We start from the raw sequence: 17,969 nt of genomic DNA, 5'->3' as shown, positions 1-17,969 counted from the left end.
AACCCTACCTCACTGGGTAGCCTGACCTGATTCTAAAAGAGCTAGTTATATAAGGGAGACAGATTCATCAATGCCCTTAAAATGTAAACAATGAGTGGAACTTTATTTTCAGCTGATACCCAAAATGCAGATAGTCACACAGCTCGAAAAGTCCAGAACTGCCATTCCTGCCTGATCTCGGGTCTGTTATGTTTCACCAACAGACACAATTCAGGCAGCTATGAGCAGCGTGTAAAAAACGAGGAGCACAGGCTGTTTAGCATGCTGCCAGCTTCTTGCAATGCTGCCTCCTTCCTTGTTCTCACCGGCTTCTCTGGCTGCTACACGTGGTCGGGATCAACAGTTTGTCGAGCTCATGATCAGTGACACCTTGAACTTTTCATAGAGAAAATGGGACTCGCGTGGGGATTTTTGGACACTGTCGATTTCACCGCCCCTGCCTTCTAGTCACACTAGAGCAGAGCGTCCCTGAGAGATCTGGGTAAAACCCGAAGCCTGCTGGTTCTTTGTACCCACGACCTCAGATCCTAGTAGAGACCGAACTGAGCTGCTTCCTAAAACACCCGGTCCCGATGCACTCCTCCAACAGTGCTGCTAAACGCTCTTAGAACATGCCCATTTTGGCATTCAACCCTCCCCCTCCCATTAATGCCTAAACAAAGCAAACCCCCCACCCACCGTGCTTCCTGGAACAAAGAGCGCTGCTAATAGCGGGTCCATTCGCCACCCCCGCCCCAGAGCTGGACCCTCACAGTTTTGGGCCCTAAGGAGCCAAGCAATGCCACTGTCTACCTGAACTACGTTTAAACAGGAAAACTGGGTATAATGTATGCAGCCACACATCAGCTGGATCCAGAAGCATACAGGTTGCATCTCTCTGCTAAGAGGATGTGATGGAGGGTGGGGAGAGAAAGAGTCATCCTTATTTTGTGTTCTGATAGCACAGTGTCTGTTTTGGGGGCCAAAATTAATCCAGGATACAGATGCCAGATTGGAGGTGCTGTGGCGCCAGGGTTCTTAATGGGCTGGATAGTCAAGTTGCAGCAGAAACAGCTGCTGTTTGCTCACTCTTTAGGCAGTTGCATTTGAGGAACTAGAACTAAAAACTGGACATACCCGATTCCGATTTCTGCATATGCCGCTATGGCCCGAAGGGATCCACGGCGTTATAGGCGTCAGAGGAGCGTCTACACTTGTTCTTTATGAGACATTACTATTTCGAAAGTGGAAGCCAAAAATTAGTAGGATCCAGGCGCCAGATTTGTAGGGGGTTTATTTTGGGAAGGGGGGACCACGGTTACATAAGAATGTCTTGCGGAGGGGGTATTTTCAGGGGGGAGGAGAGGTGGGAGTGGTTAAGTCTTGTTTATTTAATGGGTTAATTTGGAGTCGTGGGGTACGACACCAGCAGGATCCAGGTAGATGCAGCTTTTGGAATATCCAATTATCTGTTTCCCAGCCCTGCCAACTCCAAGCTACATAATTAATACATAATAGTAATAATTAATTTAAAAATGGTGGTAGCGATAGACTTTAAGTTGCCAAAAAGGAAGGAAATCTTCCCCCCTCCCACATACACACACGTGTGGATGGATCGCGGAGGGAGAGGAAAATTTTATGATCACCCTAAGACTCTTAAAGGAGCCTGGGTCAATTTCAGTTTCTAACTTTCTCCCAAATAAAGAGACCCCCGGTGGAAGAGCCGCTGGTGGTATCGTATGCAAATACGCATGCTGACGTCAGAGATCATGTGGGTTTTGGCGTAGATCCCCACTGATCGAAGGATTTTTTTATTTTATTTTATTTTTTTGCCACTGTTTCTGCTGTTAGGGGGGTACCGGGGGGGGGGGGGCTTTGCCCAGGATCCCGAGCCCGGCTCCCACGTTCCGCAGCCTTACGAAAGGCACTGCCCTTCCACTGGGGGAAAGTTCGTGCTGCTGCCTCCTAAAGCCCTGGGCTCAGGTAAGAAACTTCCCACCCCCCGCTTCCCTTCCCATTCACCCTCCCCCCGCAGAAAACCCCGACCCGCCAGGGGAAGCGCAGCGGGCTCCTTCGGAACCTCTCTGCCCACATGCACTTGCGAGCGCTCCTGCCCCTCGCCAGCCAGCCACTCACACGCAACTTTTCCTCCCCAGCAAGCGCCTTCCCAAGCGGGCTGGTGAATGGAACTTCGGCTGGGGAAAGGGGGCGGAGGGAGGGAAGGAAAATTGCAGAACCGAGAGGAGCCGGTGAGAAAAATAGGATTTGCTTCAACCCACCCACCCCCAAAATGCAAGTTTGGGTGAATGGGGGAAGAGAGGAGGAGGAGGAAGGGAAAAAACATGTCTACGTTTCCCTGTGTGGCTGTCGACATCAGCAACACAAAATATGGCGTCCGCTTTCGACAGGGCGTTACGTAGAGGCGAGCAGGGCGATTTTTTTTTATTGCCTTGGTTTAAAAGCTTCCTCTGGTTTAAAGCGAATACACCCGCGGATCAGGGTGCTTAAATGCGGGAGGAGGGGAGCAGGTCCCCTGGCTGCCGCCGGAACGCGTGGCATTTGCACCGCTCGCCGCCCCGCTCCTCTGAGTTGGCAGAGATGGGGGGGTTATTCTTTCTCAGTGACGACTTGTCCTTAATGTGGTGGCAGGCACCATGACGCGCTGGGGTGCAGCCCCTTTAAATTCGAATAGCTCCTGGTAACTGCAGATAGGGGGGGGGGGAAGAGAGGCAGCAGAGATGTGTTGTAATCATGAGCCAGAAGGTGCTTCTCTGCTGAGGTAGGCAGAGGTTGACACCCCTACCCCAACACGCTACCACCAAATACAACTTGCCACGACACTGATCATCCTTCAAACTGAGTTGCTCTCTCTCTCTCTGCTGAGTGCATCCCTCTTTTCTTCCTTAAAAAAGTCCCTTAGTGGCTGGTGCTTTAAACCATCCCCTCAGATGTTAATCTTCGTTGCTGGTGGTGGTGTTTTCAGTGCTTTTGTTGCCACTTGCTTTTTAAAGACAACGTTTGTGGTCAGAGATCTTGGTAAACTTGTCTCTTAGCATCTTTCATCCACTTTTGGGAAGAGACTTCCAGATTCCTGGCAGGTTTTTTTTTTGTTTGATTTTTCTAAAGCATCACATCTGTAATTTGGGGTCTATTCTGGCTGCCTTGAGTGTGGGGGGGAGACAGATTTTTTTCCCCCTCCTTCTGTGTGGATAGGAATAAAACTTGGTTCTCAGGAAGGAAAATTGTGATTTGCTGAGGAGTTCCACCTGATTGATTGACTTCAAAGACATGAGGGGATCTCTGCCCTCAACTATTTCCTGAGTGCCTTTTGTTTGCTTTGACTGTGGGAATCCAGCCTTCCGCAAAGCCTGCTTTTTTAAAGGGACATCGTACATATTTTCCTTTCATTGATCTTCTCTGGTAACTTTTTGAATGAAAGTTCCTGATCTTGTCAATACAGATGCTGTTTGCAGAGGTTTGGAACTGTACAGGATTGAAGACTTGCCAAAAGAGAAAACTAAACAAAAACAACACTTTATACTTCAAGTTTTAACTAGACAGGGGTGGGGAAGATACTGAAGAAGAGGGGAAGGAGAGCTAAGTAGGTATTCAATCAAAAAATAACTTTATATTTAGAAGAGCTTTATATTTCACTATCTCATTACATTTATGTCCCAGGGCAGCAATGCCACAAAGCATCAGATGACTATCAACAAGAATATATATCTTGGAAAAAGGTCTTTTTTAACATCACCAGGTAGTTATGGAGCTCTCACAGGTGCTTTGTCACCAGTGAAATACTACTTGTTTAAAAAAGCATGCTTATCTTCAAGTGTATGAAGCTTTAGGTAAATTCTTTCCTCAATCAGGGCCTACCACATTAAAATGATAACTATTCAAACTCCTTTTATAAAAAGGAAATATTCTAGTTGTGGAAGTGCTCTGTGATCTCTTTTCAGTTTATGTACAGGTAGTTTGCCTCCGCTGTATTAAAACTATGCTCTTTTTTCATACTCTCATTGCTATGGGTTAAGCTTCAGTCTCAGGTATGAGGCTCTTAACAACCCAGTAAAACCATTTATATTCATAACTTTAACTATTTATTAATTTCCTCAAAGAAAGCAAATGTACTCCATGGTATGACAGTTGAAAAATTAAATGCTAAGAAGCTTTTTCAAGTTTGAACACCTTTATTTTATTTCTATTCCTTTTAACCTATTCATTCTTTCCAAAACTTCTACCAGAGACAGGTGGAAGATTTCACTTGGTCATCCCCTCTTCCAGAACCCTTAGGGTATGTCTACACAGAAGCATTATTTCGGAATAACCAATGTTATTCCGAAATAACAAAATGCGCATCTGCACTATAAGCTTTTATTCCAAAATAATATCAAGCTAGAGGACTTCTTACTCCAACTCATGGTAACCCTAATTTTACAAGGAGTAAGGGAAGTTGAAGGAAAAGTGTTCTTCCTTTGACTTTCTGCTGTGTAGACCGCACCAAAAGCTGAAGTAAGGTATTTCAGCTTAAGCTACTCAATTGACATAGCTGAAGTTGTGTAGCTTATTCCAACTTTAGCCCTGCTGTGTAGATGTACCCTTATAGTCCCAGAAAAGCACTTAAGCACGTGTTTAAATGTGAGCATATAAGTGGTCCAATTGGCATCTGTGTGGATTACTCATGTATAAAATGAATGCTAAGTTCCCACCTGCTGTTCCACATACAGAGCAGAAACTCTCTCAGGTTTTCTCCAAGTAGATTGCTAGTTGAAAGTGTTTGAAAATAACCCATTCCTGGCTAAATAATTCCTCACCAGTTCCAAAAATCCTCTTCTACAAATTCTGATAAATATATATTTTCTAAGCAGCATGTATAAAACGAATATGCTGGCTTTAGTATTAAATGTTAGTACCATCACATCTGTTTGTTCTTTTTGCTGGTGAAACTATATCCAAAGACAGCACATGAATGTAATAAAGATATCATTTTTTCCCCTTAATCCCCAAAGTATCTGACTGCTATTGACCAGGCCTGGATCTGCTTGTCCCTGTGCAAGTTCCTGGTTTTAATGCCAGAAATGACATCACAATATTTGCATGTATCATGACTTCACTTTTTACTCCCCCTTTTCTTGAATATTCTCACAGAGAATCTTAGCTGCAGCACAGTTAATGTTTTGGGTGTGGTTTGATTTTTTGTTTTTATCCTGGCCCAAATTACTGTTCAAAATCCCCACTGAGTTTGAAGGACAAAAAAACCCCTATTGGAAATAAATAAAGAATCTAATGGGTATAATTTATGGCAGAATTGCAGCAAAACCAGATCCCTTCAGAATTGAGGGTATGTCTGTTGGATAATAGGAAAATTAGGTTTAAGTTTTCAGTCAAGACTGTGTATTTTAGATTTTGGCTTTAAAAAGGATTTTTTTCCGTACTTCAGTATCACTTGACTGACATTTTGCCCTAATTTGTGAACCTGTCTGGTGGAAGCATATGTACACATTTAAAATAAGTAATACAACTAAACACAAGAATAATATAGATCTGAATTTAAACCCACCAAAGGAATTAACTGAGGCTATCCCGGAAAAACTCTGCCACGTCCAGGGAACACATCCATTTTTTGGATCAGTTTCTGAAAAAGCAGGCGCGTTCTTTCGGAAGCCCTGTATTCCTCATTTTATGAGGAATAAGGGCTCTTCCAAAAGAGGAGTTTTTTCCCACATTTGGTCCCATGTAGAGGGGCCACATGTTGGAAAAGCCTCTTCCAAAAAAAGAATTGGAAAAAGATATGCAAATTGCGGTTCACAATTTGCGTACCTTTTTCTGAAAAAGAACTGCAGTGTAGATATAGCCAGAGTGGTGTGCAGATGTGTATATGAGTGTTACATCAGCTGTAATTAATTTTTTTGTTTGTTATAAACCACTAGAAGGTTTACCCAGCATTGCTCTGCTTCTTAACTCAATTTTTGTTTTTTGGAAAAATAAAATGAAAATGCACATACTTCATTTGAATTATTGCTCTGGGGTGGGCTGAGGATGAGGGGTTCAGTATACAGACTTTCCCAGAGAGAGAGAGGACTATCCCAGCCTTTTTTCACTGTAGCAGCTTGGGGCCAGGTGAGAAATGTCTCTCCATGGCCTCTGCAGCTCCTGTGGGCACAGCCAGGGGAAGGGTTCATGTCCCCCAGCTGAGACAGATCCAGGTTTATCTGCCCCCTGCGCTCTCCAGCCAGAGTGAGGAATGCAGCAAACTGTGCATTTTTCCCTATGTTCTCTGATGAAGGGGAACAGCCAGCAATGTTTCCCTACGAATCAGCACCAGAGGCGGGGGAGGATGCGTTAGCTCCCCTTGCTCTGCCTAAAGGGTAGCTGGGGGTGGGAGGCTCAGGTTTGGCACACCCCCAGCCAGCCTCTTTCATCTACCTAGTGATTCTCTTTCCTATGTGGTTTTATGAGAAGACATCCCATTCTGGGCACATCCCATTTTCCCGGCACAAACAAAGTCTTCTCTTGCTTTAAGTTATGATAAAACAAAGCTGTATACCGAATTTGGTAATCCTAGCTCTTACCGATTAGGAAGAGTTCTTGAACAGACACATACACACACACTGGCAAATATATAGTAGATACAAAAATTTATAATTCTGAAATTTATTACACATCTGCTTGTTACTCAGTGCCTATTTATTTTGATAATACACTTTAAGCTATGAAGGCCCTTTTGATTCCCAAAACTGCACTGAAAATGTTCTTAATGTGCAACAGCTTTTATGGACATAGCATTTTATTTCCATAGGCCAGGGCTGGCCAACCCGTGGTTTGTGAGCTGCATATGGCTTTTTCCCCCTTCAAGTGTGGCTCGCAAAGCCTCCCCTGTGCACCTAAAACGGCCCAGTTTCCCTGTGCTCACTGTCCAGCGTGGCAAAAAGCAAAATGGTGCCGACCAACCAGGAGCCTGATGTGGCCAAAAAGCCACCCAGAGTTGTTTTTAAAGGTGCAGCGTCTTTTTTTTTTTTCCCCTCGACAATGTTTCCTCTCCCTTCCCCTCCCCCCTCAACTATTGTGGCTCTTTGCAGGTTGGCCACCCCTGCCATATGCCTTAATATAGAGCAAAACCTGGATGAAATGAAGAGGGTGTTTGCACCATCCAGGAGAGATCAGTATGAGTGCGACTATCCTCACTCATTCAAAAATCGTAAATCAGCCCCCAAAATATCCTAATGTTTGACTTACAAAAATTAGATTTTTTTTTAAGAACAATATACTTTTGGTTCTTTGTACGTATCCTGGCATTTTGAGCCTCTAGGGTTCATGTTTTCAAGCTGTTCTCTCCAGCCACAAGGATCTCACTCTATATGAAAGATGATATTTACATGTCTTGTGTCAAATACTGAGACTAGAGATAAAATTGTGAAAATTGGCAACACTGACCCAGCATACACTAAAAAGTTAGATTGGCCCATTATGTCACTTAGGCGTGTGAAAAATCCATATCCCTGAGTGATACAGTTAAGCCAGTCTGACCTCTGAAGTAGCCAGTGCTAGGTTAAAGGAAAAATTCTTCTTTCAACCTAGTTACTGCCTTTCATTGAGATAGATTAACAATACCTTTGGGAGAAATATCTCGCTTCAGCGTAGGTACTGTCCACACCAGTGGTGGGCCACATGCAGCCCACCAGCGTTCTATGTGTGGCTTGCGAGACATTTTGTTTGCTGTTGCCCATGTGGAAGGTTACCAGGTTCTGCTGGTTTCTATCTACATAGATTTTTTTTCCCCCTATCGATATTACTAAAGTGACCTGCATGTAGAGCAAGAGCACGTGAAGAAAGATGCGTGCTGATTACACACACTGACTGTGAGAGCTGAGTGTTTCCTCTGCATCCAATCAAAGCTCTGGTTCAGTTGGCACACCCTATACATTGTAGATACACAAGTGCAGTTAACGAAATTACCTTATCCGGGGAGACCATCTCGCTTCTGACAGTCTTGTAGCCCCCTGAGATGGAGGACCATGAAGGCGGCCCACTTAGGGTTGCCAGGTATCCAGTATTCTACTGAACAGTCTGGTTTTTGTGCCCTCTCTCCGGTAAAAAAATTCAGAAAATACCGGACATGTGCAATGTCTGGTATTTTCTGTTTTTCCAGCTGGGCGCTGGGGAGTGGCTGGGAGGCGGGGACACAATCGGCTCTGGGAGCCTGTGGTAGCATGCAAAAGCCTGGCATGGGTGAGGGGAGTAGCTGGGAGTCCCAGCCACTCCCACTGCCCAGCTTCTGCATGCAACCACAGGCGCCCCCCTCTCCTCCCCCCCTCCCGGCCAGTGTGTTGCCTCGGGGACTGCCTCTCTCTACTTTGGGTAGCAGGCGGCTGCTTTTGCAGAGCAGCCTCTGCTGTCTTCCCATTTGTTCCCAGCTTGGTTGTTCTTGGTAGTAACCACACAAGATGTGTGTTCGGTGGGAGTGAGTGGTTGTGGGTTTATTTTCTGAAAGATCCCCATCTAGACTGCCGCTTTTTGCCGGCAAAGCCCCGAGCCAGAAAAAAGCGGCAGCCATGTTCATGCAAATGAAGCGTGGGAGATTTAAATCCCCGCTTCATTTGCAATTGCGCTGTGTCTAATCTGCATCCCTTTTCTGCAAAAGGGGTGCAGTCTAGACACAGCCAACCTATATAGCCAACACCAGGACACTTATTACAATAAACGTGACAATTCAATTTCCATGTTATTAATTTTGAACGGTAATATCAATGTTTATTTGTAAGCTTTTTATCTTATAATTTTATACAGCTGTGAAAATTTGTGAGTTTTAAGGTCTTTGTTATAAATTTTCACAGTTGCAGGAAATTTGGAGCGTTTCAGAAATAATTATTTAATGAAGTAGTTGTTACAATTCAAAGATTAAAACTGTATAGCCATTAAAACACAAAGTGTCAACTTCCCGCCAGAACATGCAAAGTACATAGCCTTAAATCCAGCTCTAATAATTTCTCAGGGAGCAGTTTTCTTAACAGAAATCTATAGATGGATACATTATCGATGGAAATATTTTTCATCAATTTGTGTGTATACAGTGAAATTAACATTTTACCATAAAAACACTTACTGATAAAATTCTAATCCTTCCAACCCTACATAAGAGGTACCTTTGAGGACATGCACTCTAATAGATTAATACTTGCATTACAATGTTAAACACATTGCAATCAATGCAAAAAAGGATCTTGAAATTCACCCATGTGAGAGCACATCTCTGCCTTATGAAATTAAGCTGTTGATCCAGGACAGCCCTGTGCTACTGCTGCCATTCAGCTGTCCAGGAATCAGTGGGGATCTTCATGTTTGGTAGTGGGAACAGATTTGCAGGAGCTGACAGCGAGCGTGTCTGGGCAAGACATGTTGAGGAGGAAACTGGAAGCAAATTGTGAGGAAGCAGATCTGTGTATTGTGTACAGCTAAATGCAACACACTGGGTGAAATTCAGTGGAGGATCTGATGAAAGAGCTGTGCCTCACATATCTCCTGGGCTAAGAGCATGGATGATAAATAGAGAATTCCATGAGCCTCCTTCACAGAAATGTGTTTCACTCTGTTAAAAGGACAAAATGATGCAACTAGAGTTATGATGACCATGTACCCCATAAGAATTTCTTGATTGAATTCTGTCCCTATAATGTGAATGAATATGAGTCTATTTTCTAGACCTTTGTTTATAAAGATTGTGGTTATTTTTCCACATTTTATTTTCAGCTCTCTTGCTCCCCTCCCTCCATAGTGGAACGTTCCATGAGAGGAAAATGGAACAACCGTGCCATCCAGCCAGGCTTTGCTGATGGTGTGAAAAGCTGCTCAAGCTTACACAAAGAGCATCAGAACTCTGGAGAGCCCTGTGTGTTGAGTGGCTGCTGGGAAGGCAATGTTTGTAAGCAGTAGAGCACTGCTGCTGGTGTTCATGTGATAGGAGCTGTTTGGCAGAGTACCATCATACTTCGGTTGTTCTGTTGCCCAGAGTGCTCATGATCCCACCATTGTGAGAAGGCAACAGTGCTCCCTCAGCTGTCGGTATTGAAAGGGGAGATTGAGTACAGTTGGTGATAGGATCCTGTTGGGCATAGCTATGGAAGAAAAGCCATCCCAAGGCCAGGTCTACGGTGGTAACACTTTGCCAGTATAGACATATTGGTGTCCTGTTCTATACTTGTCCATACACAAGTAAAACACAAGCAAACAACCCCCTCACTCTCACGTACTCCTAAGCGAGAAGCAAAAAAATAAAACCAACAACAACAAAAATCACCCCATCCCTCACACACATTCAAATTGGGAGTGCCAGGTCTTGCCCAGTTTGGGCCAGCTTGTGCTTGTGCTTCAACCCACAGGGATAGCCAATGCTTGGAGTTTCTAGTCTTCAGTGTGGAGACTTGCCATGGGCTGGATCAAATTAAGCAGGGGACCAGATCCAGCCCATGGGCCTTAAACTCTATGAATCAGAATTTCCCTATGCTTTATACAGACTAGTTTTAAATCTCTTGGGGATCTGCTTCAGCGACTGTTCCATGCACTAATGTATCATTTTTGCTGACAAAAATTTTCCTAATATATGCACTCAGTTTTCCTTTCTTAATTTAGGCCCATTATTCCTATTTTTACTCCCAATTAACTTCTAAATAATTTCTCCGTTTATTATTTGAACCTTCCAGTTAACTGTAGATTTCAAGCCCTCTTACTTGTCTGTTGTTTTCAGCATGCTATTCATCAGTAAATGCTGAAACTGTGTCACTCATTTGGGCTTTGACCAGTAAAACAGATTCTGAGTGCTTTTCTGACCTGCCTAAGCGAATGATCAGAAATAAGGAAGCTTACAGTCATTTTACACTGCTTGTTAGAAGTTAGTTAACCTACTGTCTAGACCAGTGTAGGGAAGATAAAAGAAATAGCTTCTGGTATATCTCTTAGGACAGAAGTTGTCGTGAAAAAATGTGATTCCTGCCTCCTTAAACAGCATCTTTGTATTTGTTTCTTTTTAAAAAAAAATTGTTTCTTTTAAAAAATAACCCACACACAGAAAAAAAAAAAGAGCTAGCAGTTAATTCTGTAGACAGCTTGGAAGAGGCTTAATACAATGCTGAAGGAAAAAAAAACATAACCTTTTGACATAGGTATTCTCTTTCCCTGCTTTCCAACCTTTCTGGGATTTTTTTTCCCCCTTCCTTATCTCTAAACTTCTATTTCATGCTTCTTAGTTCAATTACATAATGTTACACTTCAGTAAGATGTTAGAAGTTGCTTCTTTTTATATACTTTATGCATACACATAAAAGCCAAAGAGCAGAAAGTTTCATCTCAAGTTTGAGATTGAAACATGGAACACATACTAAGACTCTATGATTAGAAATGTTAGGGGCTAATCTTGCAAGGTTTTGAACACCTTCAACTTTCATTGAGCAGCTGCCAGAGATACAGGCCCTTGCTCACTGCCAGCTGGAGACTGTCCTTCCCTAAACAAGGTTTGAATATTTTCACCTGCAATTTTGATTTTGACATAATAGTTTTCATCATGAAAGCAGACCCATGTTGTTGAATTCCTTCTGCCTACTGTTTAGCGCTAACTGTAAGGAGCTACAGAGAATTCTTCTAATCTTGTCTCCACGCTTCTGCTGAGGCTGCACTGATGGTGCAAATATTGTTGCTAATTTTCTTCCACATTTTGATATGGCTTCCTTGAAACTTATGAAAGATCAGGTTATCAGAGAGAGAAGGGATTCTGATCTTGGGTAAAGATGCTGCATAAGTAAAGATGCTGCATTTATCAAAAAAACTCTCAATTCACTCTTTTGAAGCAGAGTGACAGCAAGTCAAATCTAATTTGTTTCCTGTAATTCAGAAGCAAGGATGTAGTTTTAATAATTGGCTCTCTTGCATCGAAAGCTTTTGATAGTAGCAGACTACAATAGAGGATGGACCATCTTGTCAATTGTCATCACCTTCAGTCTTAGTGCTATGGATGTCTTGTAGCAGGCTTAGGATCACCCAGGTCCTTGGTCAAATGTAGTCATTGATGCTGGTTCATGCCTTCACTAGTGGGCCCAGGCCACGTTAACCATTTCATTAGTATCCATTTTAGTGTACTACATTTATGATGCTGCTATTTTACTAATATGTCCTAAAACAAAATAAGACAAGAACATGGTCTAGTGGCTAAAGCATGGACTGGGAGTAGAGTCTGGGTGTGGTTCCTCATTGCACGTTCTTGCTGTGTAGCACTGGACAAGAATGCTAGGAACTGAGCTCAGAAGTGGCGAACACCGGACACATTCCAGAAGAGTCAAAGACTGAGCACCTTTTGAAGATGAGTCTGTCAGTTTCTCTGTGCCTTCCCTTTTTTGTAGAATGGGGGGTGATGATGCTTTTCTCACTAAAATGTTGTGAGGTTCATCACTGGAAAGCATTTGGACACCTTTGGAGTACTAGATACTGTCTACATTGCCATAGTGGGGAGCAGAGAGGTCTATCCCTTTGGAATAATCTGAATTCCCATGTAGACAATTAGCCTCAGTTTGCGAGAGGAAATTAATGTCATCTGGGGAAGAACAAAATTGTGTTGACTCAACACTGGTATAGATCTCATTATCCCCTAGCACCACCTGATTTTGCTCTTGCAGATCCTCTATGCTCTGTATAAAACCTGAGCTGGGCCTATAAGAGGAAAAGGAGGGAGGATAAAGGAGACACTTGCCCCAGAGCGTGGCAATTTAAAAGGATCCTGTCCACTTAAGGTCCTGTCCCTTCTGGGAGCACAGAGCTGGCCCCGTCCACCTCACCTAAGGGCCCAGCAGGCCTGTTGGCGCCCCTGTCCTGGGATGTCAGCTTCATTCATGAACTGTTTGTTCTCTGTAAAGTTCATTGAAAAAGCAATCCTGAACTTCTACAGTATCCACGTCCAGGGCCAATCTGTTAGAGAAGTCCCATTGTTCCCACCCTTTAGTTTTTACAGGACTCAATTATTTTCTTCTTGTAGGAGTAAAGGTGATAAAATGTTTCAGAAAAAAGCATTCACTTCTCTTACCAGTGTACAGGTTTGAAGGAATCCTCCAGTTTGGGACATTATCCACTAGAGCAGTGTTTCTCTACCAGTGGTACAAGCACCCTTAGGGGTACTTTAGAGAAGGCTGGGGGGATATGTTAATACAACTGACATTTGGAGAAAAATTAATTTTTGTTTTAAGTTTTACAGCGCTTTATTATTTTGTACTTTTTATACCCAAAAATTCCATCATCTGCCCAGCTACGATTAAGTTGTTTAAACAAATGTGTTGCAATGGTAGAAAAAACATTTGTGTGTCTGAAAATTGTAGGTACTGGGGGTACTTATAATTTATTTTTTTTAAAGGGCTACTTCATAAAAAAAAATTGAGAAATACTGCACTAGAGAAGCCCTAGAAAGATTTTATCTTAAAACATTTTCCTGCCCACTCTGTCTAGCACAGCCTAGCTTATAGGAGGAACAGATTGTGAACTTTTCTCGAAGAGGATTGTTTGGGATGGAGGTGAAAAGGGAGCAAATAAAGGAAGCTGTTTTGCTTAAGATGCCAAACGGGGAACAAAATATCCATGCAGACATGCTTTTTACATTGTCAAATGCAGTATTTATTTGGAACTTCTCCTTTACCTCCTGAGTCTGGGATTTCTTGTATTTGCCTTTGAAAACAGATGATCCCAATTGCAGTTACCAGCAAATTGTACTATGGGGGTTGGTAGGTGGTTGTGATCACGTTGTTTGGTGTGAGGCAAGCACAGATTCCAAACCCCAGATCTTAGAAGGTTAGGAAAATCCATCAACTCTCTCAACTGATTTGCTTTTCATAGAACACTAGAACTGTAAGGGACTTTGAGAGATCACCAGGTCCAGTCCCCTGCCCTCACGGCAAGACCACGTACCATCTAGAGCATCCAGACATTCAAAACACCCTAAACTCTCCTTGTGTTCTATTATCCATTTGGAAACCATTGCGTTTCTCATAAGTTATTGTATTCCAGAAGCTTTTCGTGCCTGCCATGATGTACAGATTTGCCACTTGAGAAAGACTGAATGAAGCTTTGTGATTGTTGACTAACTTGGACAGTGAAATATGCTCTTCTGGATGGCTGTCATCCCACTCATTGGTGATAGTTCTCCTTTGTTATCTCCATTTGATGGAGAGCACCCTTAGGGTATATCAACACAGCAGTGTTATTTTGGAATAACTGACATTATTCCAAAAAACATAGTCCATGTTTACACTACAAGCAGTTATTTTGACATAATGGTGAGCAGGAGGACTTCTTACTCTGAATCCTGTAAACCTCATTTTAAGAAGGGTAATGGAAGTTGGAGGAAGAGTGCTTTCCCTTGGACTTCCTGATGTGTAGACGGTGCCAAAAGCCAAAATAAGCTATTTCAACTAGAGCTATGCAATTGACATATCTCAAGTTGCGTAGCTTATTTCGGCTTTAGCCCTGCTGTGTAGATGTGCCCTTAGTTCAGATGATCCAGCCACATGCGAGAGTATTTATGATATCTCCAAGTAGGCAGGGGAGGAATGTCACAAGGAATCTTGTGCCAAAACATACAAAACATCTTTGCTCTATCCTGTCTCTTCTCAAATACCAGAATATCACAGCACTGACTTGTGGGTATAAATTAATCTAGTTAATTTAAGTTTCGTGACAACAAGGAATTTTTTTAAAAAAGTATGCAGTATTGCCATTATTTGTATCAACTTATTTGAGAAAAGTAGAGTCCTAGAAGGCCAAATAAAATGAAAGTAGGATCAAGGTTCTGATTGGGGTTCTGAAATTGGTATTCTAGAAGTACTTCCCAGATCACCTCCAAAAATTGATGGATTCTATACTTTATTAAGTGGCATTTAATAGTTGCTTCTTGGCTGAAAAGGTATATAATGTGACCTGGTGTGTGGCTGTGCCACTGCTGTCTGGAATCAAATCCTTTGTATCATAGGCACTAGAGTGCAATCAGATTCTCCTATAAGCACAGGTTGGAGGAGGGATGTGATTTTTGGAGTAGGAAGATGTGGGTTTTAGCCCCATTTTCTCCAAAAATTTCCTAGGGATCAGCAGCAAGCGTAAAATGCTAAGTCATTGATGTTTTATAGTATCGATTTGTTAAAATACTTTTGTATCTGATAGAAATGTAGCCGTGTTAGTCTGGGGTAGTTGAAGCAAAATGCAGGACAATGTAGCACTTTAAAGACTAACAAGATGGTTTATTAGATGATGAGCTTTCGTGGGCCAGACCCATCTGATGCGTTCTTTGCTTGCACAGATTGACTGACTGATATCGGTAGAGCCTAGCGCTGAGCCTGTTTTGGTCTTTGTATCATGCTCTTTTCCAGTAATGACGTGGTTTTGGAACTCAGTGTATTTTGTTAACACCACTGGAGATACGAATTCACTTCTTTCGTCTCCCTTCCCCCTTCGCTCCTCCTTTTGGATCTCTAGATGGAGGCAGTTACCTCATGCTGTAATTTTATGCTGGCATCCCACTTGTTACAGGCAGCTAGGCACTGCAATAGCTTCCTTCTGGAAAACCTCCCCGACATTAGCTTTCTGGCATAGATCAGTTGGGAGACCATTCTTCTGCTTGAATGTGTTACAGCTGGCCTGTACACAGGGCAAAGGGACTGAGCATTGACATGGTTCATTATTACTCTTTTTCTAAGAACATACTACTCATTTTGAAACATCACTTGCCTTTTGGTCCTGCCAGTTGGGTCCCTCTCTTTGGTGTCAACTTGATACATTTTTGGCTTACGCTAGTGTCATTGGCAATTTACTATTTTAAAATCTGTAAGCCAAAAAAAACCCAACCTCTTACAAAATTCAAAAATTTCTGTGCATAATTAATAATGCACCTTTCCAGACAGTTAGGAACCTTCCATCCTTACATTAATTTCAGTAAATCTTATTTTGTTTTTGTTTTAAAATAAAAGCTGTTATATATAAAAATTGGAGGCCAGTTAAAAAGTATCTGAAGTCAGTATCTGACTTATATGCTGGCAATTCACAGAGGTCTTCCAGGAGATACATTAACTCATCTAGATATCTGGCTAATTTTACAACAGGCAACATAAAAAAGCACTATAAAATTCAGTGCAATTTAAAATTCCATACAGACAATGACTTGTTTATGGTGCTCTCTATACTATACACTGAAATGTAAGTATGATATTTATTGTGTATGGTAAATTGTCAAAGTAAGCAATTTGTCAGTAAGTGTGCTGTGACACTTTTGTATTTTTATGTCTGGTTTTGTGAGCAAGTAGTTCTTAAGTGAACTGAAACTTGGGGAGATGGAAGGCAAATCTGACTCCAGAAAGCGGCCAGGAAAGGATGAGAATCACTGAGTTAGGTGACATTTTTGGTTATTGAGCTGTTCTGTATTTTTAATGTGTATTTTCAAAGATGTAAATATTGTTTATTATTTTTTTAAAAACCCACACATCTAGGCTCGACAGGTTTTTTGTATGCCAGGTTTCAACCTAATATGATTTAAACAGTTTAAAATATTAAAGTCTTTAAATCAAGGGTTATAATCAATTTAAGAGATTTCACATTTAAAATATGAAAAATGTTGCTTCTCATAGGTCTTAAAGGGAAACTCTTGTGAATGTATTGCTAATTATGCACTTTATTATTTGGTCCAAATGATAAATAATTACTTGAGTACAAAAATTAGTATGATTTATGATAATAAATTCCTATTTTAAAGGGCTTTATATCTTGAGGATTTAAAAATCAAACCCCCCTCTCTTTTTGTACTGAAACTTGACACACAGGATCTCGTTGATGTGGAACGAAGAGGACTATTTTTGTTTTAAATTAGCTGCTTTCTAGTTTTAAGAGGAGCACAAACTCTTACATGAAAAGGCTGTTTGGAGTTGTTGTTTTTAGTGGGAGAGGGAAAGGAGTGTTTTAGTTCTCCTTTTCCACGTGAAGGTTTCTTAGTCCAAATCTTATTTAAATTGTTTTGTTTGCAAAACACTGAGCCAAATGTACCCAGCACCCATTTGTACCAGAGTAACTCCAGATTGGCATGGGTGTAACAGAGACCAGACTTTGCTCAATTAATCTAGAGCTCCTGAATGGTGCAAGGCTGTCAATTCAGAATCTAAGTGCTCTGTGTTGCATCAGCACAGGTACATGTCAGGCAGCAGGGTAATGAAAGCTCCCCCAAGCTGCCCTGCTAACAACCTGGAAGGAACATCTCCTAAGGCAACTATGCAGGCCAGTTTAGTTGCCTGATCAGTTTTTGGACTGTCTCTTGAAACTGCCAGTTGTCACACCAGTTGTAGTTATTTATACTGACAGTGTAGATTCTCTGATCAAACAAGAATCGGGTGGAGACTCCTGATTCTTATCAGATGGGCCTCTGAGCAGCCCATCTGAGCAGCCCATCTGAGCAGCCATCAGCTAGTTACAACTTTTGTCAAACCCTGGGCTGGATTTGAACTGATGGCCAGGAGACATTTCTTTTATTAAAACAAACCTGCCAAAAGATATATCTTTTGGCAGTCTGCTGTTAGGGTACGTCTACACTTGCAGCCTATTTTGGAATAGGGCTGCAAACGTAGGCATTCGGAATTGCAAATCAAGCCCGGGATTTAAATATCCCGTGCTTGATTTGCATCTTCCCGGCCGGGCGCCATTTCTTTTAAATTTACAAGCCTGGAATAACTGCCTGCGTCTACACGCGGCAGTGAAATGGGCGTTCGAAATAAAGCCCTACTTCGAACTACCTGTTCTTCCTCCTGCAATGAGGTTTAACAGGTAGTTCAAAATAAGGTTTTATTTTGAACGCCCGTTTCACTGCCGCGTGTAGACGCAGGCAGTTATTCTGGGCTTGTAAATTTCAAAAAATACCCAAAAAAACAAAAAAATGGTGCCTGGCTGGGAAGATGCAAATCAAGCACGGGATATTTAAATCCCGGGCTTGA

The 17,969-nt window shown here is 42.1% G+C and overlaps 1 protein-coding gene across 3 annotated transcripts in view; it reads left to right on the top strand.

The window, feature by feature from the left end:
• Positions 1 to 1,629: 1,629 nt before the first annotated feature.
• Positions 1,630 to 17,969, top strand: part of ZHX2 (zinc fingers and homeoboxes 2) — a 114,194-nt gene continuing 97,854 nt past the window's right edge. For all 3 annotated transcript variants that reach the window (XM_075920173.2, XM_075920175.2, XM_075920174.2), the window contains exon 1: positions 1,630 to 1,962. The gene's annotated coding sequence lies outside the window, so the exon portion shown is untranslated. The remainder of the gene's footprint in view (positions 1,963 to 17,969) is intronic.

The sequence above is a fragment of the Pelodiscus sinensis genome, chromosome 2 (genome assembly GCF_052426305.1).
Source record: "Pelodiscus sinensis isolate ZL-2025 chromosome 2, ASM5242630v1, whole genome shotgun sequence".
Classification (NCBI taxonomy): domain Eukaryota; kingdom Metazoa; phylum Chordata; order Testudines; family Trionychidae; genus Pelodiscus; species Pelodiscus sinensis.
Note: the sequence above shows the minus strand (reverse complement) of the source record. Positions and strands in the feature narration are given on the sequence as shown.